The 27,471-nt window shown below is 50.6% G+C and overlaps 1 pseudogene; it reads right to left on the reverse strand.

Moving 5' to 3' along the window:
- LOC115115609 (syndetin-like) overlaps positions 1 to 27,471 on the reverse strand; it is a 136,936-nt pseudogene that overhangs the window by 38,131 nt on the left and 71,334 nt on the right.

Below are 27,471 nucleotides of genomic sequence, written 5' to 3' on the forward strand. Positions count from 1 at the left end.
GACAGGGCAGGCAGACTTCAGCCATGGTAGTGGCAGAGACAGGGCAGGCAGAGACTTCAGCCATGGTAGTGGCAGAGACAGGGCAGGCAGACTTCAGCCATGGTAGTGGCAGAGACAGGGCAGGCAGAGACTTCAGCCATGGTAGTGGCAGAGACAGGGCAGGCAGACTTCAGCCATGGTAGTGGCAGAGACAGGGCAGGCAGAGACTTCAGCCATGGTAGTGGCAGAGACAGGGCAGGCAGACTTCAGCCATGGTAGTGGCAGAGACAGGGCAGGCAGAGACTTCAGCCATGGTAGTGGCAGAGACAGGGCAGGCAGACTTCAGCCATGGTAGTGGCAGAGACAGGGCAGGCAGATTTCAGCCATGGTAGTGACAGAGACAGGGCAGGCAGAGACTTCAGCCATGGTAGTGGCAGAGACTTCAGCCATGGTAGTGGCAGAGACAGGGCAGGCAGACTTCAGCCATGGTAGTGGCAGAGACAGGGCAGGCAGAGACTTCAGCCATGGTAGTGGCAGAGACAGGGCAGGCAGACTTCAGCCATGGTAGTGGCAGAGACAGGGCAGGCAGACTTCAGCCATGGTAGTGGCAGAGACAGGGCAGGCAGACTTCAGCCATGGTAGTGGCAGAGACAGGGCAGGCAGACTTCAGCCATGGTAGTGGCAGAGACAGGGCAGGCAGACTTCAGCCATGGTAGTGGCAGGGACAGGGCAGGCAGACTTCAGCCATGGTAGTGGCAGAGACAGGGCAGGCAGACTTCAGCCATGGTAGTGACAGAGACAGGGCAGGCAGACTTCAGCCATGGTAGTGACAGAGACAGGGCAGGCAGATTTCAGCCATGGTAGTGACAGAGACAGGGCAGGCAGACTTCAGCCATGGTAGTGGCAGAGACAGGGCAGGCAGAGACTTCAGCCATGGTAGTGGCAGAGACAGGGCAGGCAGACTTCAGCCATGGTAGTGACAGAGACAGGGCAGGCAGATTTCAGCCATGGTAGTGACAGAGACAGGGCAGGCAGACTTCAGCCATGGTAGTGGCAGAGACAGGGCAGGCAGATTTCAGCCATGTTAGTGACAGAGACAGGGCAGGCAGACTTCAGCCATGGTAGTGGCAGAGACAGGGCAGGCAGACTTCAGCCATGGTAGTGGCAGAGACAGGGCAGGCAGACTTCAGCCATGGTAGTGGCAGAGACAGGGCAGGCAGAGACTTCAGCCATGGTAGTGGCAGAGACAGGGCAGGCAGACTTCAGCCATGGTAGTGACAGAGACAGGGCAGGCAGATTTCAGCCATGGTAGTGACAGAGACAGGGCAGGCAGACTTCAGCCATGGTAGTGACAGAGACAGGGCAGGCAGATTTCAGCCATGGTAGTGACAGAGACAGGGCAGGCAGACTTCAGCCATGGTAGTGGCAGAGACAGGGCAGGCAGACTTCAGCCATGGTAGTTGCAGAGACAGGGCAGGCAGAGACTTCAGCCATGGTAGTGGCAGGGACAGGGCAGGCAGACTTCAGCCATGGTAGTGGCAGAGACAGGGCAGGCAGACTTCAGCCATGGTAGTGACAGAGACAGGGCAGGCAGACTTCAGCCATGGTAGTGACAGAGACAGGGCAGGCAGACGTCAGCCATGGTAGTGGCAGAGACAGGGCAGGCAGACTTCAGCCATGGTAGTGGCAGAGACAGGGCAGGCAGACTTCAGCCATGGTAGTGGCAGAGACAGGGCAGGCAGATTTAAGCCATGGTAGTGACAGAGACAGGGCAGGCAGAGACTTCAGCCATGGTAGTGGCAGAGACTTCAGCCATGGTAGTGGCAGAGACAGGGCAGGCAGACTTCAGCCATGGTAGTGGCAGAGACAGGGCAGGCAGAGACTTCAGCCATGGTAGTGGCAGAGACAGGGCAGGCAGACTTCAGCCATGGTAGTGGCAGAGACAGGGCAGGCAGACTTCAGCCATGGTAGTGGCAGAGACAGGGCAGGCAGACTTCAGCCATGGTAGTGGCAGGGACAGGGCAGGCAGACTTCAGCCATGGTAGTGGCAGAGACAGGGCAGGCAGACTTCAGCCATGGTAGTGACAGAGACAGGGCAGGCAGACTTCAGCCATGGTAGTGGCAGAGACAGGGCAGGCAGAGACTTCAGCCATGGTAGTGGCAGAGACAGGGCAGGCAGACTTCAGCCATGGTAGTGGCAGAGACAGGGCAGGCAGAGACTTCAGCCATGGTAGTGGCAGAGACAGGGCAGGCAGACTTAAGCCATGGTAGTGGCAGAGACAGGGCAGGCAGACTTCAGCCATGGTACTGGCAGAGACAGGGCAGGCAGAGACTTCAGCCATGGTAGTGGCAGAGACAGGGCAGGCAGACTTCAGCCATGGTAGTGGCAGAGACAGGGCAGGCAGAGACTTCAGCCATGGTAGTGGCAGAGACAGGGCAGGCAGAGACTTCAGCCATGGTAGTGGCAGAGACAGGGCAGGCAGAGACTTCAGCCATGGTAGTGGCAGAGACAGGGCAGGCAGAGACTTCAGCCATGGTAGTGACAGAGACAGGGCAGGCAGAGACTTCAGCCATGGTAGTGACAGAGACAGGGCAGGCAGAGAATTCAGCCATGGTAGTGGCAGAGACAGGGCAGGCAGAGACTTCAGCCATGGTAGTGGCAGAGACAGGGCAGGCAGACTTCAGCCATGGTAGTGGCAGAGACAGGGCAGGCAGAGACTTCAGCCATGCTAGTGGCAGAGACAGGGCAGGCAGAGACTTCAGCCATGGTAGTGACAGAGACAGGGCAGGCAGACACTTCAGCCATGGTAGTGACAGAGACAGGGCAGGCAGAGACTTCAGCCATGGTAGTGACAGAGACAGGGCAGGCAGACTTCAGCCATGGTAGTGGCAGAGACAGGGCAGGCAGACTTCAGCCATGGTAGTGGCAGAGACAGGGCAGGCAGAGACTTCAGCCATGGTAGTGGCAGAGACAGGGCAGGCAGACTTCAGCCATGGTAGTGGCAGAGACAGGGCAGGCAGAGACTTCAGCCATGGTAGTGGCAGGGACAGGGCAGGCAGACTTCAGCCATGGTAGTGGCAGAGACAGGGCAGGCAGACTTCAGCCATGGTAGTGGCAGAGACAGGGCAGGCAGACTTCAGCCATGGTAGTGGCAGAGACAGGGCAGGCAGACTTCAGCCATGGTAGTGGCAGAGACAGGGCAGGCAGACTTCAGCCATGGTAGTGGCAGAGACAGGGCAGGCAGAGACTTCAGCCATGGTAGTGGCAGAGACAGGGCAGGCAGAGACTTCAGCCATGGTAGTGGCAGAGACAGGGCAGGCAGAGACTTCAGCCATGGTAGTGGCAGAGACAGGGCAGGCAGAGACTTCAGCCATGGTAGTGGCAGAGACAGGGCAGGCAGACGTCAGCCATGGTAGTGGCAGAGACAGGGCAGGCAGAGACTTCAGCCATGGTAGTGGCAGAGACAGGGCAGGCAGACGTCAGCCATGGTAGTGGCAGAGACAGGGCAGGCAGACTTCAGCCATGGTAGTGGTAGAGACAGGGCAGGCAGACTTCAGCCATGGTAGTGGCAGAGACAGGGCAGGCAGACTTCAGCCATGGTAGTGGCAGAGACAGGGCAGGCAGAGACTTCAGCCATGGTAGTGACAGAGACAGGGCAGGCAGATTTCAGCCATGGTAGTGGCAGAGACAGGGCAGGCAGAGACTTCAGCCATGGTAGTGGCAGAGACTTCAGCCATGGTAGTGGCAGAGACAGGGCAGGCAGACTTCAGCCATGGTAGTGGCAGAGACAGGGCAGGCAGAGACTTCAGCCATGGTAGTGGCAGAGACAGGGCAGGCAGAGACTTCAGCCATGGTAGTGGCAGAGACAGGGCAGGCAGACTTCAGCCATGGTAGTGGCAGAGACAGGGCAGGCAGACTTCAGCCATGGTAGTGACAGAGACAGGGCAGGCAGAGACTTCAGCCATGGTAGTGACAGAGACAGGGCAGGCAGATTTCAGCCATGGTAGTGGCAGAGACAGGGCAGGCAGAGACTTCAGCCATGGTAGTGGCAGAGACTTCAGCCATGGTAGTGGCAGAGACAGGGCAGGCAGACTTCAGCCATGGTAGTGGCAGAGACAGGGCAGGCAGACTTCAGCCATGGTAGTGGCAGAGACAGGGCAGGCAGAGACGTCAGCCATGGTAGTGGCAGAGACAGGGCAGGCAGACTTCAGCCATGGTAGTGGCAGAGACAGGGCAGGCAGACTTCAGCCATGGTAGTGGCAGAGACAGGGCAGGCAGACTTCAGCCATGGTAGTGGCAGAGACAGGGCAGGCAGAGACTTCAGCCATGGTAGTGGCAGAGACAGGGCAGGCAGATTTCAGCCATGGTAGTGGCAGAGACAGGGCAGGCAGAGACTTCAGCCATGGTAGTGGCAGAGACAGGGCAGGCAGAGACTTCAGCCATGGTAGTGGCAGAGACAGGGCAGGCAGACGTCAGCCATGGTAGTGGCAGAGACAGGGCAGGCAGAGACTTCAGCCATGGTAGTGGCAGAGACAGGGCAGGCAGACGTCAGCCATGGTAGTGGCAGAGACAGGGCAGGCAGACTTCAGCCATGGTAGTGGTAGAGACAGGGCAGGCAGACTTCAGCCATGGTAGTGGCAGAGACAGGGCAGGCAGACTTCAGCCATGGTAGTGGCAGAGACAGGGCAGGCAGACTTCAGCCATGGTAGTGGCAGAGACAGGGCAGGCAGAGACTTCAGCCATGGTAGTGGCAGAGACAGGGCAGGCAGACTTCAGCCATGGTAGTGGCAGAGACAGGGCAGGCAGAGACTTCAGCCATGGTAGTGGCAGGGACAGGGCAGGCAGACTTCAGCCATGGTAGTGGCAGAGACAGGGCAGGCAGACTTCAGCCATGGTAGTGGCAGAGACAGGGCAGGCAGACTTCAGCCATGGTAGTGGCAGAGACAGGGCAGGCAGACTTCAGCCATGGTAGTGGCAGAGACAGGGCAGGCAGACTTCAGCCATGGTAGTGGCAGAGACAGGGCAGGCAGAGACTTCAGCCATGGTAGTGGCAGAGACAGGGCAGGCAGAGACTTCAGCCATGGTAGTGGCAGAGACAGGGCAGGCAGAGACTTCAGCCATGGTAGTGGCAGAGACAGGGCAGGCAGAGACTTCAGCCATGGTAGTGGCAGAGACAGGGCAGGCAGACGTCAGCCATGGTAGGGGCAGAGACAGGGCAGGCAGAGACTTCAGCCATGGTAGTGGCAGAGACAGGGCAGGCAGACGTCAGCCATGGTAGTGGCAGAGACAGGGCAGGCAGACTTCAGCCATGGTAGTGGTAGAGACAGGGCAGGCAGACTTCAGCCATGGTAGTGGCAGAGACAGGGCAGGCAGACTTCAGCCATGGTAGTGGCAGAGACAGGGCAGGCAGAGACTTCAGCCATGGTAGTGACAGAGACAGGGCAGGCAGATTTCAGCCATGGTAGTGGCAGAGACAGGGCAGGCAGAGACTTCAGCCATGGTAGTGGCAGAGACTTCAGCCATGGTAGTGGCAGAGACAGGGCAGGCAGACTTCAGCCATGGTAGTGGCAGAGACAGGGCAGGCAGAGACTTCAGCCATGGTAGTGGCAGAGACAGGGCAGGCAGAGACTTCAGCCATGGTAGTGGCAGAGACAGGGCAGGCAGACGTCAGCCATGGTAGTGGCAGAGACAGGGCAGGCAGACTTCAGCCATGGTAGTGGCAGAGACAGGGCAGGCAGACTTCAGCCATGGTAGTGGCAGAGACAGGGCAGGCAGACTTCAGCCATGGTAGTGGCAGAGACAGGGCAGGCAGAGACTTCAGCCATGGTAGTGGCAGAGACAGGGCAGGCAGATTTCAGCCATGGTAGTGGCAGAGACAGGGCAGGCAGAGACTTCAGCCATGGTAGTGACAGAGACAGGGCAGGCAGATTTCAGCCATGGTAGTGGCAGAGACAGGGCAGGCAGAGACTTCAGCCATGGTAGTGGCAGAGACTTCAGCCATGGTAGTGGCAGAGACAGGGCAGGCAGACTTCAGCCATGGTAGTGGCAGAGACAGGGCAGGCAGAGACTTCAGCCATGGTAGTGGCAGAGACAGGGCAGGCAGAGACTTCAGCCATGGTAGTGGCAGAGACAGGGCAGGCAGACTTCAGCCATGGTAGTGGCAGAGGCAGGGCAGGCAGACTTCAGCCATGGTAGTGGCAGAGACAGGGCAGGCAGACTTCAGCCATGGTAGTGGCAGAGACAGGGCAGGCAGAGACTTCAGCCATGGTAGTGGCAGAGACAGGGCAGGCAGACTTCAGCCATGGTAGTGGCAGAGACAGGGCAGGCAGAGACTTCAGCCATGGTAGTGGCAGAGACAGGGCAGGCAGACTTCAGCCATGGTAGTGGCAGAGACAGGGCAGGCAGATTTCAGCCATGGTAGTGACAGAGACAGGGCAGGCAGAGACTTCAGCCATGGTAGTGGCAGAGACTTCAGCCATGGTAGTGGCAGAGACAGGGCAGGCAGACTTCAGCCATGGTAGTGGCAGAGACAGGGCAGGCAGAGACTTCAGCCATGGTAGTGGCAGAGACAGGGCAGGCAGACTTCAGCCATGGTAGTGGCAGAGACAGGGCAGGCAGACTTCAGCCATGGTAGTGGCAGAGACAGGGCAGGCAGACTTCAGCCATGGTAGTGGCAGAGACAGGGCAGGCAGACTTCAGCCATGGTAGTGGCAGAGACAGGGCAGGCAGACTTCAGCCATGGTAGTGGCAGGGACAGGGCAGGCAGACTTCAGCCATGGTAGTGGCAGAGACAGGGCAGGCAGACTTCAGCCATGGTAGTGACAGAGACAGGGCAGGCAGACTTCAGCCATGGTAGTGACAGAGACAGGGCAGGCAGATTTCAGCCATGGTAGTGACAGAGACAGGGCAGGCAGAGACTTCAGCCATGGTAGTGGCAGAGACTTCAGCCATGGTAGTGGCAGAGACAGGGCAGGCAGACTTCAGCCATGGTAGTGGCAGAGACAGGGCAGGCAGAGACTTCAGCCATGGTAGTGGCAGAGACAGGGCAGGCAGAGACTTCAGCCATGGTAGTGGCAGAGACAGGGCAGGCAGACGTCAGCCATGGTAGTGGCAGAGACAGGGCAGGCAGACTTCAGCCATGGTAGTGGCAGAGACAGGGCAGGCAGACTTCAGCCATGGTAGTGGCAGAGACAGGGCAGGCAGACTTCAGCCATGGTAGTGGCAGAGACAGGGCAGGCAGAGACTTCAGCCATGGTAGTGGCAGAGACAGGGCAGGCAGACTTCAGCCATGGTAGTGGCAGAGACAGGGCAGGCAGAGACTTCAGCCATGGTAGTGGCAGAGACAGGGCAGGCAGACTTCAGCCATGGTAGTGGCAGAGACAGGGCAGGCAGAGACTTCAGCCATGGTAGTGGCAGAGACAGGGCAGGCAGACTTCAGCCATGGTAGTGGCAGAGACAGGGCAGGCAGAGACTTCAGCCATGGTAGTGGCAGAGACAGGGCAGGCAGACTTCAGCCATGGTAGTGGCAGAGACAGGGCAGGCAGACTTCAGCCATGGTAGTGGCAGGGACAGGGCAGGCAGACTTCAGCCATGGTAGTGGCAGAGACAGGGCAGGCAGACTTCAGCCATGGTAGTGACAGAGACAGGGCAGGCAGACTTCAGCCATGGTAGTGACAGAGACAGGGCAGGCAGATTTCAGCCATGGTAGTGACAGAGACAGGGCAGGCAGAGACTTCAGCCATGGTAGTGGCAGAGACTTCAGCCATGGTAGTGGCAGAGACAGGGCAGGCAGACTTCAGCCATGGTAGTGGCAGAGACAGGGCAGGCAGAGACTTCAGCCATGGTAGTGGCAGAGACAGGGCAGGCAGAGACTTCAGCCATGGTAGTGGCAGAGACAGGGCAGGCAGACGTCAGCCATGGTAGTGGCAGAGACAGGGCAGGCAGACTTCAGCCATGGTAGTGGCAGAGACAGGGCAGGCAGACTTCAGCCATGGTAGTGGCAGAGACAGGGCAGGCAGACTTCAGCCATGGTAGTGGCAGAGACAGGGCAGGCAGAGACTTCAGCCATGGTAGTGGCAGAGACAGGGCAGGCAGACTTCAGCCATGGTAGTGGCAGAGACAGGGCAGGCAGAGACTTCAGCCATGGTAGTGGCAGAGACAGGGCAGGCAGACTTCAGCCATGGTAGTGGCAGAGACAGGGCAGGCAGAGACTTCAGCCATGGTAGTGGCAGAGACAGGGCAGGCAGACTTCAGCCATGGTAGTGGCAGAGACAGGGCAGGCAGAGACTTCAGCCATGGTAGTGGCAGAGACAGGGCAGGCAGACTTCAGCCATGGTAGTGGCAGAGACAGGGCAGGCAGATTTCAGCCATGGTAGTGACAGAGACAGGGCAGGCAGAGACTTCAGCCATGGTAGTGGCAGAGACTTCAGCCATGGTAGTGGCAGAGACAGGGCAGGCAGACTTCAGCCATGGTAGTGGCAGAGACAGGGCAGGCAGAGACTTCAGCCATGGTAGTGGCAGAGACAGGGCAGGCAGACTTCAGCCATGGTAGTGGCAGAGACAGGGCAGGCAGACTTCAGCCATGGTAGTGGCAGAGACAGGGCAGGCAGACTTCAGCCATGGTAGTGGCAGAGACAGGGCAGGCAGACTTCAGCCATGGTAGTGGCAGAGACAGGGCAGGCAGACTTCAGCCATGGTAGTGGCAGGGACAGGGCAGGCAGACTTCAGCCATGGTAGTGGCAGAGACAGGGCAGGCAGACTTCAGCCATGGTAGTGACAGAGACAGGGCAGGCAGACTTCAGCCATGGTAGTGACAGAGACAGGGCAGGCAGATTTCAGCCATGGTAGTGACAGAGACAGGGCAGGCAGACTTCAGCCATGGTAGTGGCAGAGACAGGGCAGGCAGAGACTTCAGCCATGGTAGTGGCAGAGACAGGGCAGGCAGACTTCAGCCATGGTAGTGACAGAGACAGGGCAGGCAGATTTCAGCCATGGTAGTGACAGAGACAGGGCAGGCAGACTTCAGCCATGGTAGTGGCAGAGACAGGGCAGGCAGATTTCAGCCATGTTAGTGACAGAGACAGGGCAGGCAGACTTCAGCCATGGTAGTGGCAGAGACAGGGCAGGCAGACTTCAGCCATGGTAGTGGCAGAGACAGGGCAGGCAGACTTCAGCCATGGTAGTGGCAGAGACAGGGCAGGCAGAGACTTCAGCCATGGTAGTGGCAGAGACAGGGCAGGCAGACTTCAGCCATGGTAGTGACAGAGACAGGGCAGGCAGATTTCAGCCATGGTAGTGACAGAGACAGGGCAGGCAGACTTCAGCCATGGTAGTGACAGAGACAGGGCAGGCAGATTTCAGCCATGGTAGTGACAGAGACAGGGCAGGCAGACTTCAGCCATGGTAGTGGCAGAGACAGGGCAGGCAGACTTCAGCCATGGTAGTTGCAGAGACAGGGCAGGCAGAGACTTCAGCCATGGTAGTGGCAGGGACAGGGCAGGCAGACTTCAGCCATGGTAGTGGCAGAGACAGGGCAGGCAGACTTCAGCCATGGTAGTGACAGAGACAGGGCAGGCAGACTTCAGCCATGGTAGTGACAGAGACAGGGCAGGCAGACGTCAGCCATGGTAGTGGCAGAGACAGGGCAGGCAGACTTCAGCCATGGTAGTGGCAGAGACAGGGCAGGCAGACTTCAGCCATGGTAGTGGCAGAGACAGGGCAGGCAGACTTCAGCCATGGTAGTGGCAGAGACAGGGCAGGCAGACTTCAGCCATGGTAGTGGCAGAGACAGGGCAGGCAGAGACTTCAGCCATGGTAGTGGCAGAGACAGGGCAGGCAGACTTCAGCCATGGTAGTGGCAGAGACAGGGCAGGCAGAGACTTCAGCCATGGTAGTGGCAGAGACAGGGCAGGCAGACTTCAGCCATGGTAGTGGCAGAGACAGGGCAGGCAGATTTCAGCCATGGTAGTGACAGAGACAGGGCAGGCAGAGACTTCAGCCATGGTAGTGGCAGAGACTTCAGCCATGGTAGTGGCAGAGACAGGGCAGGCAGACTTCAGCCATGGTAGTGGCAGAGACAGGGCAGGCAGAGACTTCAGCCATGGTAGTGGCAGAGACAGGGCAGGCAGACTTCAGCCATGGTAGTGGCAGAGACAGGGCAGGCAGACTTCAGCCATGGTAGTGGCAGAGACAGGGCAGGCAGACTTCAGCCATGGTAGTGGCAGAGACAGGGCAGGCAGACTTCAGCCATGGTAGTGGCAGAGACAGGGCAGGCAGACTTCAGCCATGGTAGTGGCAGGGACAGGGCAGGCAGACTTCAGCCATGGTAGTGGCAGAGACAGGGCAGGCAGACTTCAGCCATGGTAGTGACAGAGACAGGGCAGGCAGACTTCAGCCATGGTAGTGACAGAGACAGGGCAGGCAGATTTCAGCCATGGTAGTGACAGAGACAGGGCAGGCAGAGACTTCAGCCATGGTAGTGGCAGAGACTTCAGCCATGGTAGTGGCAGAGACAGGGCAGGCAGACTTCAGCCATGGTAGTGGCAGAGACAGGGCAGGCAGAGACTTCAGCCATGGTAGTGGCAGAGACAGGGCAGGCAGAGACTTCAGCCATGGTAGTGGCAGAGACAGGGCAGGCAGACGTCAGCCATGGTAGTGGCAGAGACAGGGCAGGCAGACTTCAGCCATGGTAGTGGCAGAGACAGGGCAGGCAGACTTCAGCCATGGTAGTGGCAGAGACAGGGCAGGCAGACTTCAGCCATGGTAGTGGCAGAGACAGGGCAGGCAGACTTCAGCCATGGTAGTGGCAGAGACAGGGCAGGCAGAGACTTCAGCCATGGTAGTGGCAGAGACAGGGCAGGCAGACTTCAGCCATGGTAGTGGCAGAGACAGGGCAGGCAGAGACTTCAGCCATGGTAGTGGCAGAGACAGGGCAGGCAGACTTCAGCCATGGTAGTGGCAGAGACAGGGCAGGCAGAGACTTCAGCCATGGTAGTGGCAGAGACAGGGCAGGCAGACTTCAGCCATGGTAGTGGCAGAGACAGGGCAGGCAGATTTCAGCCATGGTAGTGACAGAGACAGGGCAGGCAGAGACTTCAGCCATGGTAGTGGCAGAGACTTCAGCCATGGTAGTGGCAGAGACAGGGCAGGCAGACTTCAGCCATGGTAGTGGCAGAGACAGGGCAGGCAGAGACTTCAGCCATGGTAGTGGCAGAGACAGGGCAGGCAGACTTCAGCCATGGTAGTGGCAGAGACAGGGCAGGCAGACTTCAGCCATGGTAGTGGCAGAGACAGGGCAGGCAGACTTCAGCCATGGTAGTGGCAGAGACAGGGCAGGCAGACTTCAGCCATGGTAGTGGCAGAGACAGGGCAGGCAGACTTCAGCCATGGTAGTGGCAGGGACAGGGCAGGCAGACTTCAGCCATGGTAGTGGCAGAGACAGGGCAGGCAGACTTCAGCCATGGTAGTGACAGAGACAGGGCAGGCAGACTTCAGCCATGGTAGTGACAGAGACAGGGCAGGCAGATTTCAGCCATGGTACTGACAGAGACAGGGCAGGCAGACTTCAGCCATGGTAGTGGCAGAGACAGGGCAGGCAGAGACTTCAGCCATGGTAGTGGCAGAGACAGGGCAGGCAGACTTCAGCCATGGTAGTGACAGAGACAGGGCAGGCAGATTTCAGCCATGGTAGTGACAGAGACAGGGCAGGCAGACTTCAGCCATGGTAGTGGCAGAGACAGGGCAGGCAGATTTCAGCCATGTTAGTGACAGAGACAGGGCAGGCAGACTTCAGCCATGGTAGTGGCAGAGACAGGGCAGGCAGACTTCAGCCATGGTAGTGGCAGAGACAGGGCAGGCAGACTTCAGCCATGGTAGTGGCAGAGACAGGGCAGGCAGAGACTTCAGCCATGGTAGTGGCAGAGACAGGGCAGGCAGACTTCAGCCATGGTAGTGACAGAGACAGGGCAGGCAGATTTCAGCCATGGTAGTGACAGAGACAGGGCAGGCAGACTTCAGCCATGGTAGTGACAGAGACAGGGCAGGCAGATTTCAGCCATGGTAGTGACAGAGACAGGGCAGGCAGACTTCAGCCATGGTAGTGGCAGAGACAGGGCAGGCAGACTTCAGCCATGGTAGTTGCAGAGACAGGGCAGGCAGAGACTTCAGCCATGGTAGTGGCAGGGACAGGGCAGGCAGACTTCAGCCATGGTAGTGGCAGAGACAGGGCAGGCAGACTTCAGCCATGGTAGTGACAGAGACAGGGCAGGCAGACTTCAGCCATGGTAGTGACAGAGACAGGGCAGGCAGACGTCAGCCATGGTAGTGGCAGAGACAGGGCAGGCAGACTTCAGCCATGGTAGTGGCAGAGACAGGGCAGGCAGACTTCAGCCATGGTAGTGGCAGAGACAGGGCAGGCAGATTTCAGCCATGGTAGTGACAGAGACAGGGCAGGCAGAGACTTCAGCCATGGTAGTGGCAGAGACTTCAGCCATGGTAGTGGCAGAGACAGGGCAGGCAGACTTCAGCCATGGTAGTGGCAGAGACAGGGCAGGCAGAGACTTCAGCCATGGTAGTGGCAGAGACAGGGCAGGCAGACTTCAGCCATGGTAGTGGCAGAGACAGGGCAGGCAGACTTCAGCCATGGTAGTGGCAGAGACAGGGCAGGCAGACTTCAGCCATGGTAGTGGCAGGGACAGGGCAGGCAGACTTCAGCCATGGTAGTGGCAGAGACAGGGCAGGCAGACTTCAGCCATGGTAGTGACAGAGACAGGGCAGGCAGACTTCAGCCATGGTAGTGACAGAGACAGGGCAGGCAGATTTCAGCCATGGTAGTGACAGAGACAGGGCAGGCAGACTTCAGCCATGGTAGTGGCAGAGACAGGGCAGGCAGAGACTTCAGCCATGGTAGTGGCAGAGACAGGGCAGGCAGACTTCAGCCATGGTAGTGACAGAGACAGGGCAGGCAGATTTCAGCCATGGTAGTGACAGAGACAGGGCAGGCAGACTTCAGCCATGGTAGTGGCAGAGACAGGGCAGGCAGACTTCAGCCATGGTAGTTGCAGAGACAGGGCAGGCAGAGACTTCAGCCATGGTAGTGGCAGGGACAGGGCAGGCAGACTTCAGCCATGGTAGTGGCAGAGACAGGGCAGGCAGACTTCAGCCATGGTAGTGACAGAGACAGGGCAGGCAGACTTCAGCCATGGTAGTGACAGAGACAGGGCAGGCAGACGTCAGCCATGGTAGTGGCAGAGACAGGGCAGGCAGACTTCAGCCATGGTAGTGGCAGAGACAGGGCAGGCAGACTTCAGCCATGGTAGTGGCAGAGACAGGGCAGGCAGATTTCAGCCATGGTAGTGACAGAGACAGGGCAGGCAGAGACTTCAGCCATGGTAGTGGCAGAGACTTCAGCCATGGTAGTGGCAGAGACAGGGCAGGCAGACTTCAGCCATGGTAGTGGCAGAGACAGGGCAGGCAGAGACTTCAGCCATGGTAGTGGCAGAGACAGGGCAGGCAGACTTCAGCCATGGTAGTGGCAGAGACAGGGCAGGCAGACTTCAGCCATGGTAGTGGCAGAGACAGGGCAGGCAGACTTCAGCCATGGTAGTGGCAGAGACAGGGCAGGCAGACTTCAGCCATGGTAGTGGCAGAGACAGGGCAGGCAGACTTCAGCCATGGTAGTGGCAGGGACAGGGCAGGCAGACTTCAGCCATGGTAGTGGCAGAGACAGGGCAGGCAGACTTCAGCCATGGTAGTGACAGAGACAGGGCAGGCAGACTTCAGCCATGGTAGTGACAGAGACAGGGCAGGCAGATTTCAGCCATGGTAGTGACAGAGACAGGGCAGGCAGACTTCAGCCATGGTAGTGGCAGAGACAGGGCAGGCAGAGACTTCAGCCATGTTAGTGGCAGAGACAGGGCAGGCAGACTTCAGCCATGGTAGTGACAGAGACAGGGCAGGCAGATTTCAGCCATGGTAGTGACAGAGACAGGGCAGGCAGACTTCAGCCATGGTAGTGGCAGAGACAGGGCAGGCAGATTTCAGCCATGGTAGTGACAGAGACAGGGCAGGCAGACTTCAGCCATGGTAGTGGCAGAGACAGGGCAGGCAGACTTCAGCCATGGTAGTGGCAGAGACAGGGCAGGCAGACTTCAGCCATGGTAGTGGCAGAGACAGGGCAGGCAGAGACTTCAGCCATGGTAGTGGCAGAGACAGGGCAGGCAGACTTCAGCCATGGTAGTGACAGAGACAGGGCAGGCAGATTTCAGCCATGGTAGTGACAGAGACAGGGCAGGCAGACTTCAGCCATGGTAGTGACAGAGACAGGGCAGGCAGATTTCAGCCATGGTAGTGACAGAGACAGGGCAGGCAGACTTCAGCCATGGTAGTGGCAGAGACAGGGCAGGCAGACTTCAGCCATGGTAGTTGCAGAGACAGGGCAGGCAGAGACTTCAGCCATGGTAGTGGCAGGGACAGGGCAGGCAGACTTCAGCCATGGTAGTGGCAGAGACAGGGCAGGCAGACTTCAGCCATGGTAGTGACAGAGACAGGGCAGGCAGACTTCAGCCATGGTAGTGACAGAGACAGGGCAGGCAGACGTCAGCCATGGCAGTGGCAGAGACAGGGCAGGCAGACTTCAGCCATGGTAGTGGCAGAGACAGGGCAGGCAGACTTCAGCCTATGTGAGAATGTTGTTCATTGACTACTGCTCAGGGTTCAACACCATAGTTCCCTCCAAGCTCATCACTAAGCTAAGGAACCTGGGACTGAACACCTCCCTCCGCAACTGGATCCTGGACTTCCTAATGGGCCGCCCCCAGGTGGTAAGGGTAGGCAACAACACAACCGCTAAACTGACCCTTCCAGGAGGAAGGCCGTAAAAATTGTCCCAGACTCCAGCCACCCAAGTCATAGATGGTTCTCTCTGCTACTGCATGGCCAGTGGTACCGATGCACCAAGTCTGGAACCAACAAGACCCTGAAAAGCTTCTCCCCCCAAGCCATAAGACTGCTAAATAGTTAGTTTAATAGTTAATACAGATAGTCTGGTTAGATATTTGATTGACCCTTTTTGCACGAACTCTTTTGACTCATTACATACGCTGCTGCTTCTGTCTTTTACGTATCATATTGCCTTGTCACTTTATTCCGACCTACAGTTGAAGTCGGAAGTTTACATACACTTAGGTTGGAGTCATTAAAACTCGTTTTTCAACCACCCCACAAATTTCTTGTTAACAAACTATAGTGTTGGCAAGTCAGTTAGGACATCTACTTTGTGCATGACACGTCAATTTTCCAACAATTGTTTACAGACAGATTATTTCACTTATAATTCACTGTACCACAATTCCAGTGGGTCAGAAGTTTACATACACTAAGTAGACTGTGCCTTTAAACAGCTTGGACAATTCCTGAAAATTATGTCATGGCTTTAGAAGCTTCTGATGGGCTAATTGACAGCATTGGAGGTGTACCTGTGGATGTATTTCAAGACCTACCTTCAAACTCAGTGCCTCCTTGCTGAAAAATCAGCAAATACCTCAGAACAAAAAGTGTAGACCTCCAGAAGTCTGGTTCAACTGCACATGGGGACAAAGATCATACTTTTTGGAGAAATGTTCTCTGGTCTGATGAAACTAAAAATAGAACTGTTTGACCATAATGACCATCCCAACTGTGAAGCACGGGGGTGGCAGCATCATGTTGTGGGGGTGCTTTGCTGCAGGAGGGACTGGTGCATGTCACAAAATAGATGGCATCATGAGAAGGAAAATTATGTGGTTATATTGAAGCAACATCTCAAGACATCAGTCAGGAAGTTAAAGCTTGGTCGCAAATGGGTCTTCCAAATGGCCCCAAGCATACTTCCGAAGTTGTGGCAAAATGGCTTAAGGACAACAAAGTCAAGGTATTGGAGGTGCCATCACAAAGCCCTGACCTCAATCCTATAGAAAATGTGTGGGCAGAACTGTGTATTTATGATTACGTGTTTTACTTTTTAAATGGTTCTCTATGCATTGTAGGGAAAGACCAGTAAGTATTTCACTGTTAGTCTTCAGCTGTTGTGTACAAACTATGTGACAAACACAAGTTGATTGGATTTGAAAAGTTGCGGCTAAAGCCTGCTCCCACATCCAGAAGCTTCTCCAAAACATATCCCTCCACTCAGAGGGGGGAACGAGGGAACTGAGGGAGGAAATAGTTCTTTACTACTCCAGTCTGAGCTTGCACACCAGTCAAGATGACTGTTTGAACTGAAGGGGCTCTGTATTTTAAATCCCTCCTGAACACACACCTCTACAATGGAGGAACATTAACAAGAGCCAGAGAGAAAAGAGGGGGGGTACAGAGCATAATAAACAGACTAGGGAAGGTGGCTTCCATGAGAGAGAGTGAATCCCTCACACAGGCAGAGTAGATATCTGGCTGAACAGATAGTGCTAGCTGAAGGCTGATAAGCTGAAAGACTGGCCATGCAAGGCAATAACTAGAAGAGGGAAGGAAGGGAGCTCTGTAACCGATGGCTGGCATTAAGGCAAGCATCAGCACAGATAGAGAGAAGAGAGAGGGGGAGGGGAGACAGAGAGAGAGAGATCGAGAGAGTGAGAAACAGTGAGCGAGCGAGAGATAGCGAGAGAGAGAGAAAGAGGGGAATTAAAGAGAGAGAAACAAACAGTAAAAATGTGTTCTGGCCCAAGACATATACAGCAAGGCACTCAGCAAACCTCCAACACTTCTCCCCTAACCCCCCTCCTCATGGGGAAAAGCCTACTGAAATAATGACAGGTCATTAAATAAGTCAGTGGCTTATTGATCCAGGCCAGTACCAGCAATTGCATCCGATACCGTGCAACAGTTTTTTGTTCGAGACCACCTAGTGAGACTGATTCAAGAACAAGACCGGAGAAAATGGAGTCCGAGTCAAGCCCAAGACCGGGATGGGGACAAGGGGTCCAAGACAGAGACCGAGTCAAGACCAGAAAAATGGGAGTCTAATTCAAGACCATGATGTAATTTTGTCAAATCACCACCATAATAAGAGTTCAAAATGTCCAGTATTTCTGTGTTCATATTTCAGAGCAACATCTGGATTCTTTAGACATTCAGAATAGTGAATAAATACATTCTGAGGGAAAAGAGGCACTCTACAAATATTACTAACCCAAACACGGTGGGGAACAATGGGCCTTCTACGCCTGCAGAAAAGGACTAAGGATTTAGAAAATAATCATATTGATAATAATAATATTATTATTTTTAATGATGTTTCTGATTTAATCTCTTCTGTTTTTGTTGGAAAGGAAAGGGTTAACACTGAAGATTTTTATTTTCTGGTCTCTGGGGAGATAAACCTCGCTAGATATAGGCATCTGCCATTCAACTGTATTAGGGCAAAATTTGGAATGTGAAATCAACCAAACACACTGACTTAATGAGTGGGAACATTTTTACAAAAATGTATGGAAACTTCTGCCTTCCTGAAGGCCAACAGGTCACTGCACAATAGCGAGCAGTATTTCTCCCATTGTCTAGCTAGCTAGCTTTTGTTGTCGGCTAGTTTGCAGGGGCTGCAGCAGGTGTTATCAAAAAGGATGTTGTTGCTAATTTGTTAGCATCTCCCCTTTCAAAATTAACTTTCAACAACAAGTTAAGTTTCAAATGATCATCATCTGGTGAGTGGAACTGTGTTTTTTATTGCAGTGCACTTGCTGTTGTTAGCCATCTCTTTAAAAATAACTTATATTGTTGCATTTAAAGTGGAATTGACAGCATTTAAGCAACATGACATCTTTTTAAAATCTGTTCGTATACACCCCCAGGAAGAATGACATTTTTTACATTTTTATATTCTGACAAGCAACCACTTAGATATGGTCATGTTCACCTTTTCATAAATTCTTAGTATACGTAATTCCCAAGCATTCTATAGCAATATAGAAGCCGTAGCAGAGCTGGTTAGGCTGTTTACATGTTATCTAGAGCGTTAGTGACAAACTACTTTTTTTGCCCATGTTTACTGACACTGGTCATATTGAGCAAGTGTTGCGCGTTCGTCAATTCATCAGATGTCACACTCAGACGAGAGTTCTCTAAAATCGGAGTAGAGAGCCAGAGTGAATTTGCGTGAACGCAAGAGCTATGCTAACTGTTTAACAGTGGTTCAAGTTCTTACTAGTTTACCAAATGACACCTGCATCTCTAACTGTGTGTAGCCACCAAATAATTATATGAGGGGAATAAGTCAGTCACTCACCCACTCCTCCAATGGCATGACATGATATGACATCCACCTAGCAGCCAAGTTAGGCTCTGTTTTTAGCTTGCTACATAAATAGATATGCTTAGTCTCTTAGCCACGTTATGACTGACTTGTGATCGTTGCCCTTGCTAGTTTGATTTTGTTGACATTAAATAAAAAATAATCCATTTTAAAACCTCTTATAAATTTGCGTTTGTAGCATGAACTGGAAATGTTATATTTTTTATGACATTAAAATCAATTTAGTCTCTAATAAATAATGAAACATGTTCAATTTGGTTTAAATAATGCAAAAACTGTGTTGGAGTGTTGGAGAAGAAAGTAAAAGTGCAATATGTGCCATGTAAAAAAGCTAACGTTTAAATTCCTTGCTCAGAACATGAGAACATATGAAAGCTGGTGGTTCCTTTCAACATGAGGCTTCAATATTCCCAGGTAAGAGGTTTTAGGTTGTAGTTATTATAGGACTAATTCTCTCTATACCATTTGTATTTCATATAGCTTTGACTATTGGATGTTCTAATAGGTACTTTAGTATTGTCAGCCTAATCTCGAGAGTTGATAGGCTTGAAGTCATAAACAGTGCAATGCTTTTACGCAAGTGCTGTTTGAATGAATGCTTACGAATAATAGGCAGCGTGCTGCTGCCTACCACCGCTCAGTCAGACTGCGCTATCAAATCATAGACTTAAATATAATATAATAACACACAGAAATAAGAGCCTTAGGTCATTAATATGGTCAAATCCGGAAACTATCACTTCGAAAACAAAACGTTTATTATTTCAGTGAAATATGAACCGTTACGTATTTTATCTAACTAAGTCTAAATTACATTGCACAACCTTCAACGTTATATCATAATTACGTAAAATTCTATTAGTTCGCAACAAGCCAGGTGGCCCAAACTGTTGCATATACCCTGACTCTGTGTGCAATGAACGCAAGAGAAGTGACACAATTTCCCTAGTTTAATATTGCCTGTTAACATGAATTTCTTTTAACTAAATATGCAGGTTTAAAAATATATTATTCTGTGTATTGATTTTAAGCATGTTAAGTCATAGGTACATTCGTGCAACGATTGTGATTTTTTTTCCGCAAATGCGCTTTTGTTAAATCATCCCCGGTTTGGAGAAGTTGGCTGTCTTTGTTAGTAAGAAATAGTCTTCACACAGTTCGCAACGAGCCAGGCGTCCCAAACTGCTGCATACACCCTGACTCTGTTGTACAGAACGCAAGATAAGTGACACAATTTCCCTAGTTAAAAGAAATTCATGTTAGCGGGCAATATTAACTAAATATGCAGGTTTAAAAATATATACTTGTGTATTGATTTTAAGAAAGGCGTTGATTAAATAAAGGTGAAAAAAAAAATGAAAAAAAAAATAGTAATATCATCAATCATGTGTAGTTAACTAGTGATTATGTTAAGATTGATTGTTTTTTATAAGATACGTTTAATGCTAGCTAGCACCTTACCTTGGCTCCTTGCTGCACTCACATAACAGGTAGTCAGCCTGCCACACAGTCTCCTCGTGGAGTGCAATGTAATCGGCCATGATCGGTGTCCAAAAATGCCGATTACCGATTGTTATGAAAACTTCAAATCGGCCCTAATTAATCGGCCATTCCGATTAATCGGGCGACCTCTAGTACTAACCTGTCACACTGAAGGCCTATTGGTTAACCACTGTACTAATCTGTCACACACTGAAGGCCTATAGGTTTGCCACATTGCGAACATGTTTATAACAGATATAAAGGTTGGATATTACTGTTTCAAAAAAGGAGCTTCGCCTGGTGAAGTGGTTTTATGAGCTGAATGAATAGAAGCTGATAATGAATTTTTTACCTCTCTGGTCTCGGGAAGAAATTATGAGTCCTTACTGTCTGAGACTGAGTTAAGACAGAGTACAAATGTATCCAACACAGAGACAAGACCAAGACACTCAATACGTGCCCCGAGACCGGTCTCGAGTACTACAACATTGCCATGCAACCTTGCTAAACACATAGCAGTCTGACGCTAATTCAAATACTGCTCTGACTTTTCTTGCATGCCAACGCTCGCTGGAGAGGGGTGAGAGGCAGAGAGAGGTGCAGAGGAGTGTGGGAAAACTTTGTCATTGCGTGACATAATGTTTTTCCCCAAGTCTGAACACGGACAGTGGCATTCAACCAAGACTCACTCTCTCAAACATTACAAAACATTCATTGTAGTACATCATCAGACTAATGGTTTTGAAACCCACCATATGAGAAGGTTTAAACCCATTAGGAAATGTCCATTTACTTTCCTTAGGACACAAAAGTTTGTGATGAAAAAAGGGGTGGTGTTTTATTATGCACAGGTAAAAGGCCTGTAAAATAGATTTTGATAAAAACTTGCTACTTTAATCTGAGCACTTTCTGAGTAGCAGCCACAACCTTTTAAAGCATCAATGCCCCTCACAAACTATTCAGCCTGCTCTTACATTATTCAACACAAAGCAGTGAATGAACTCACTCACCAGATTAAACATTGTGTACATGAACTAGGTCCAGGGTAAGATTTTCCATAGGTACAGATCTAGGATCAGCTTCCCTTCCCCCAATCATAAGCTTAAGCATTAAGTGTTCTAACACAGACAAAAATAACTCCAATAAAATATATGAAAAAGAGAACCATTAGTGGAGGAAATGCAAAACTGACAAGATCAGCATCTAGGGGTAAATTCCCTCTACACTACACCACATGAACTACCTACACTGACAAAGTCAGTAGCATGGCAAAATGTATTGACATTGTTGCAAAAATATGTTTGATTCTAAAACGTGAAATGGGCCAATCCTTTGAGTGTCAAATCCACTACTGTACTGACATCAGAAGAAATAAGGCTAGGGTTTCTTAGCATACCTTGTGTTGTAGTGTTTGAATGTGCTGTAGTAGTTGGAATCTCACCATACTGGGGCAGTTGGAATCTCAACATACTGGGGCAGTTGGAATCTCAACATACTGGGGCAGTTGGAATCTCAACATACTGGGGCAGTTGGAATCTCAACATACTGGGGCAGTTGGAATCTCAACATACTGGGGCAGTTGGAATCTCAACATACTGGGCCAGTTAGAATCTCAACATACTGGGGCAGTTGGAATCTCAACATACTGGGGCAGTTGGAATCTCAACATACTGGGGCAGTTGGAATCTCAACATACTGGGGCAGTTGGAATCTCAACATACTGGGGCAGTTGGAATCTCAACATACTGGGGCAGTTGGAATCTCACCATACTGGGGCAGTTGGAATCTCAACATACTGGGGCAGTGGGAATTCTGTGCATACTGTAGCAGTGGGAATTCTGTGCATACTGTAGCAGTTGGAATCTTTACATACTGTAGCAGTTGGAATCTTTACATACTGTAGCAGTTGGAATCGTTACATACTGTAGCAGTTGGAATCTTTATATACTGTAGCAGTTGGAATCTTTACATACTGTAGCAGTTGGAATCTTTATATACTGTAGCAGTTGGAATCGTTATATACTGTAGCAGTTGGAATCGTTACATACTGTAGCAGTTGGAATCTTTACATACTGTAACAGTTGGAATCTTTATATACTGTAGCAGTTGGAATCTTTACATACTGTAGCAGTTGGAATCAAAACATACTGTAGCAGTTGGAATCAAAACATACTGTGGTAGTTGGGATCTTAACATACTGTAGTAGTTGGAATCTTAGCGTACTGTAGTAGTTGGAATCTTAACATACCTTATGCAGCTGTATAGTTTGAATGCGATGGCAGCCTTCTGACATTCCAGACACAACTGGAGGGCGCCTGGATAGTCCTCCTCCTACAGGACAGAGGGACACAAGCCAATAACAGGAATATCAGACGTTAAACGTTCTATTTAGTACATAGTTTGGTGTATGCAAGAATAGAAACATAAGTAATTGTGTTGACCACTGCACTAAACCAGGGGTCTTCAACCTTTTCTTGCGGAGGGACACCCGCCCAGGCAAACTGGCGGCCCCCATCATGTTTGTGAAAAAAATGCTTCCCCTATGTCTTATTAGGTGAATGATAATGGCAAGGAGAAGTAATTAACATTTTCACAATAAATCAAATCCAATTTTATTTGGTACACGAAGGGCTGTGGTGGTCACCAAATTATGTCAGCCGGTAATTGACTAGCAAATAACTGTCGGTCTCACGGTAATTGACCGTTAATGAACATAAACACTCCTGGCTTCCACACATAGCCTACAAGCCACTGATGCAGACCTATACATTTTAAAAAGTATAATACATCCATGTAATATAGCCTCCACCTTCACAATAAATCCATTATTTAATTTAGAAAGGTCTAAAGAAGCATGATATGAAGAAAATGTAGTGTATTTCAGAAGAACAGAATAGCTTACTCTGAGTTGTCCTTATGTTAGGTCCTGATCTGGCTATGCCAAATGGATGTGGGCTAGTTCATTTAGCAGACAAGATTTGCTTAGAATTCCGTGGCATTATTTTATAGTATGAAAAATACAATTGAACAAAGCTGAATGAAATAGAAAGGATATTTTCTCCACACGGTTTGAGGGAGTGCGCACATGCGACTATTGTGCTGAGCGTTTAACAAAGAAACAGGTACTCCTATATACACTGCTCAAAAAAATAAAGGGAACACTTAAACAACACTATGTAACTTCAAGTCAATCACACTTCTGTGAAATCAAACTGTCCACTTAGGAAGCAACACTGATTGACAATAAATTTCACATGCTGTTGTGCAAATGGAATAGAACACAGGTGGAAATTATAGGCAATTAACAAGACACCCCCAATAAAGGAGTGGTTCTACAGGTGGTGACCACAGACCACTTCTCAGTTCCTATGCTTCCTGGCTGATGTTTTGGTCACTTTTGAATGCTGGTGGTGCTTTCACTCTAGTGGTAGCATGAGACGAAGTCTACAACCCACACAAGTGGCTCAGGTAGTGCAGCTCATCCAGGATGGCACATCAATGTGAGCTGTGGCAAGAAGGTTGTGTCTGTCAGCGTAGTGTCCAGAGCATGGAGGCGCTACCAGGAGACAGGCCAGTACATGAGGAGACGTGGAGGAGGCCGTAGGAGGGCAACAACCCAGCAGCAGGACCGCTACCTCCGCCTTTGTGCAAGGAGGAGCAGGAGGAGCACTGCCAGAGCCCTGCAAAATGACCTCCAGCAGGCCACAAATGTGCATGTGTCTGCTCAAACGGTCAGAAACAGACTCCATGTGGGTGGTATGAGGGCCCGACGTCCACAGGTGGGGGTTGTTTTTACAGCCCAACACCATGCAGGACGTTTGGCATTTGCCAGAGAACACCAAGATTGGCAAATTCTCCACTGGCGCCCTGTGCTCTTCACAGATGAAAGCAAGTTCACACTGAGCACATGTGACAGACGTGACAGTCTGGAGACGCCTTGGAGAACGTTCTGCTGCCTGCAACATCCTCCAGCATGACAGGTTTGGCAGTAGGTCTGTCATGGTGTGGGGTGGCATTCCTTTGGGGGGCCGCACAGCCCTCCATGTCCTCGCCAGAGGTAGCCTGACTGCCATTAGGTACCGAGATGATTCCTCAGACACCTTGTGAGACCATATGCTGGTGCGGTTGGCCCTGGGTTCCTCCTAATGCAAGACAATGCTAGACCTCATGTGGCTGGAGTGTGTCAGCAGTACCTGCAAGAGGAAGGCATTGATGCTATGGACTGGTTCCCCAGACCTGAATCCAATTGAGCACATCTGGGACATCATGTCTCGCTCCATCCACCAACGCCACGTTGCACCACAGACTGTCCAGGAGTTGGCGGATGCTTTAGTCCAGGTCTGGGAGGAGATCCCTCAGGAGACCATCCGCCACCTCATCAGGAGCATGCCCAGGCGTTGTAGGGAGGTCATACAGGCACGTGGAGGCCACACACACTACTGATCGTCATTTTGACTTGTTTTAAGGACATTACATCAGCCTGTAGTGTGGTTTTCCACTTTAATTTTGAGTGTGACTCCAAATCCAGACCTCCATGGGTTGATCAATTTGATTTCCATTGATCATTTTTGTGTGATTTTGTTGTCAGCACATTCAACTATGTAAAGAAAAAAGTATTTAATAAGAATATTTATTTCATTCAGATCTAGGATGTGTTATTTTAGTGTTCCCTTTATATTTTGAGCAGTGTACTTAATTTAGAGCTATTAATGTAACTTTAGTTGTCCTACAAACGCTGGGCTATATGTTTAGATGTTTAATACATTGTAAGGCTGCATTATGCGACTCTAATGATGATTTGAAAGTAGTTGCTTGAAAGGCATGAGAGCTACCTTGTTTTATGCGCAGGCTGTACACACTACATCAGTCACTCATTCACAATTTTACAAGCATTTGACAATGCCTAAAAATTCATGGTGGCATTCCTCCTTTTTATTGTTTCGCCAAAATGCACCCTAAAAAAATCCATGCCTTTTGCGGCCAGTGGCCGTTGTGCCCTACTCCGTGAGTGCTGCGCTCCCAATCACCTCTCACTCACATGGCTTTCCATCAAGTGATCGGGTCTCTCAAAGGCTACAAGTGAAGACAGACATCGGGGACGCAACTGCACACATCCTTATCCAATTCCGAGGTGCATACTGAAGATATTTTTCGACCTTGCTGGTCATTTATGAACATTTGAACATCTTGGCCATGTTCTGTTATAATCTCCACCCGGCACAGCCAGAAGAGGACTGGCCACCCCACACGTGCTCTCTCTAATTCTCTCTTTCTTTCTCTCTCTCGGAGGACCTGAGCCCTAGGAACATGCCCCAGGACTACCTGACATGATGACTCCTTGCTGACCCCAGTCCACCTGGCCGTGCTGCTGCTCCAGTTTCAACTGTTCTGCCTTATTATTGACCAAGCTGGTCATTTATGAACATTTGAACATTTTGGCCATGTTCTGTTATAATCTCCACCCGGCACAGCCAGAAGAGGACTGGCAACCCCACATAGCCTGGTTCCTCTCTAGGTTTCTTCTTAGGTTTTGGCCTTTCTAGGGAGTTTTTCCTAGCCACCGTGCTTCTACACCTGCATTGCTTGCTGTTTGGGGTTTTAGGCTGGGTTTCTGTACAGCACTTTGAGATATCAGCTGATGTACGAAGGGCTATATAAATACATTTGATTTGATTTGATTTGATATTGGAAGAACTGTCCACATTTACTTTTCATCAGCCAACAAGATGAGTGGGCCTAACGAACAGCAAAAGCACTAGTCTATGTCAATCTACTATCCCCCATAGTACAAAACGCAATCTATTATATTCTGTGTGAGAAATAAATATTCCAAACATAGTCTGGGACAGTTGTGGGATGTGATAGATCCCAAATGAATACAACCACTAGCATCCCAAAAACTTTTTTACACAATGTGCCTGACGCAACAGATCAGAACATTTAGCTTAAAATGTTAATAAACTATTAGGCTATTTGTTAACATGATAAGGGCAGCAAACCGCACATTGTAGTAGGCTATAAGGGCAAAGGTACCATAAGCGGAAAGCACTGTTATCAAAGGTGACCACAAATCCAATTCTGAATGTAATGGTTTTATTATAAAAGCGCATTTTTGGGGTGAATATTTGTATCTCTATTTATTATGGATCTGCCAAGGCAGCAGCTACTCTTCCTGGGGTCCAGCAAAATTAAGGCAGTTTATACCATTTTTAAAACATTACAATACATTCACAGATTTCACAATTCACTGTGTGCCCTCAGGCCCCTACTCCTCCACTACCACATATCTACTGTTGTGACACCTCTAGCACTGAGATGCAGTGCCTTAGACCACTGCGCCACTCGGGAGCCCGGAACTATGTTATCGTGTGTGTATGCATGTGTCTGTGCCTATGTTTGTGTTGCTTCACAGTCCCTGCTGTTCCATAAGGTGTATTTTTTATCTGTTTTTTAATTGTACTGCTTGCATCAGTTACTTGATGTGGAATAGAGTTCCATGTAGTCATGGGTCTATGTAGTACTGTGCACCTTCCATAGTCTGTTCTGGACTTTTAGACCGTGAAGAGACCTCTGGTGGCATGTCTTGTGGGGTATCCATGGGTGTCCGAGCTGTGCCCCAATAGTTCAAACAGACAGCTCGGTGCATTCAACATGTCAATACCTCTCATAAATACAAGTAGTGATGAAGTCAATCTCTCCTCCACTTTGAGGCAGGAGAGATTTACATGCATATTAGTCATATTAGCTCTCTGTGTACATCCAAAGGCCAGCCGTGCATGTTTTGACCATGACAGTTTACAATCCAAGGTCACTCTAAGCAGTTTAGTCACCTCAACTTGATACATTTATTACAAGATTTAGTTGAGGTTTAGTAAATGATTTGTCCCTACCACCCACTCTGAAACAAAAAACTTCCCCAAAAATGATACTCACACGCTGCTTATATATGCCAGTTAGGCTCTACAACCCGTGTGAAGTGGATTAATGTGTTTAATTTAAAAAAGTTATTTGGCCACTTTAGTTGTGATACAAATCTTATCCAAACATATAGGCCTATGGGCTTCGCTACATAAGGTGTAGGCATTGATTCTTATGCTGGGAATCATTCACAAGTGATAATATATAATTCACAAGTGATAGGCTAATATTGTCACCCATCAGACTATTCTTGATTTAATCTTTACATATACCAAATAATATGTGTGAAATTTGTTTTGATTTAGAACGGACCATTATCATGCAAAAATACATGTCCTCTATGCAATTAAATAGGGAACGGAGGACACTTTCCCCGTGTGTCACTGTTGTCGTCTGGAGATAGAGAGGAGGGCCAAGATGGGGCGTGGTAAGTGTTCGTCATTTTAATGGGAAAACTGAACACTACAAAACAACAACGTGACAACCGTGAAGCTAATGAACAAGCGTGCTGACACAAACACTACACATAGACAATCACCCACAATGACAAAACAGGCTACCTAAATATGGTTCCCAATCAAAGACAATGACTAACACCTGCCTCTGATTGAGAACCATATCAGGCCAAACACAGAAACAGACAAACTAGACATACAACATAGAATGCCCACTCAGATCACACCCTGACCAAACAAAACATATAAACATACAAAGCAAACTATGGTCAGGGCGTGACACCGTGGGTCCTTTTCATGCCAGGCAGGTAGACTATACTCCTGTTGTAAATATAAGCAATGTGCTTAATATTAGG

Source organism: Oncorhynchus nerka, linkage group LG4, assembly GCF_034236695.1.
Source record: "Oncorhynchus nerka isolate Pitt River linkage group LG4, Oner_Uvic_2.0, whole genome shotgun sequence".
Classification (NCBI taxonomy): Eukaryota; Metazoa; Chordata; class Actinopteri; order Salmoniformes; family Salmonidae; genus Oncorhynchus; species Oncorhynchus nerka.